The sequence below is a fragment of the Rhinopithecus bieti genome, unplaced genomic scaffold (genome assembly GCF_001698545.2).
Source record: "Rhinopithecus bieti isolate Rb0 unplaced genomic scaffold, ASM169854v2 scaffold_1017, whole genome shotgun sequence".
Classification (NCBI taxonomy): Eukaryota; Metazoa; Chordata; class Mammalia; order Primates; family Cercopithecidae; genus Rhinopithecus; species Rhinopithecus bieti.
In genome coordinates this window covers 2,468,694-2,469,218 of record NW_016803657.1, presented here as the reverse complement: position 1 = coordinate 2,469,218, position 525 = coordinate 2,468,694, and positions in this window count along the sequence as shown.

Genomic DNA, 525 nt, shown 5'->3' with positions numbered 1-525 from the left:
GGCTCGCACTGGGGGAGGGGTCCGCACCCTGGGGAGGGGTCTGCATCGGCGGAGGGGTCCGCGTCTCAGATATGGGGTCTACGTTGGGGAGGGGTCTGCATCTGGGGGAAGGGTCTGCATCTTCGGAAAGGTGTGTGCATCTAGGGGAGAGGTTTGGATCTGGGGGAGGGGTCTTGGGGAGGGGCCCCTGCGGCTCTGGGAGGCAGCCCGCGCTTCCCACGGGGTTCACCTCGGCCAGTGCCTCTTTGGCCTTGCGAACGTCTCCCGGTGCTGGCCGCCGCCCCCACCCCAATTCGCCGCCGCTCCGGGCGTGCGCAGGCGCTCCCAGGCCGGGCTCCTCCCTTGGTCCCTCCTCCCCAGGCGCCCTTCTGGGGAATGTGTGGGGTCTGCAGGCGCGGTCACCTGCAGGGCCCTGGCTGATGGAAATGCAGCTCTTCCGTCGTGGAATTCGCAAGTTGTCTTCTCCGTGCTGGGGACTGCACCGCGTCTTGCAAATACTGATTTGTTCTGTGCATTTTTAAAACG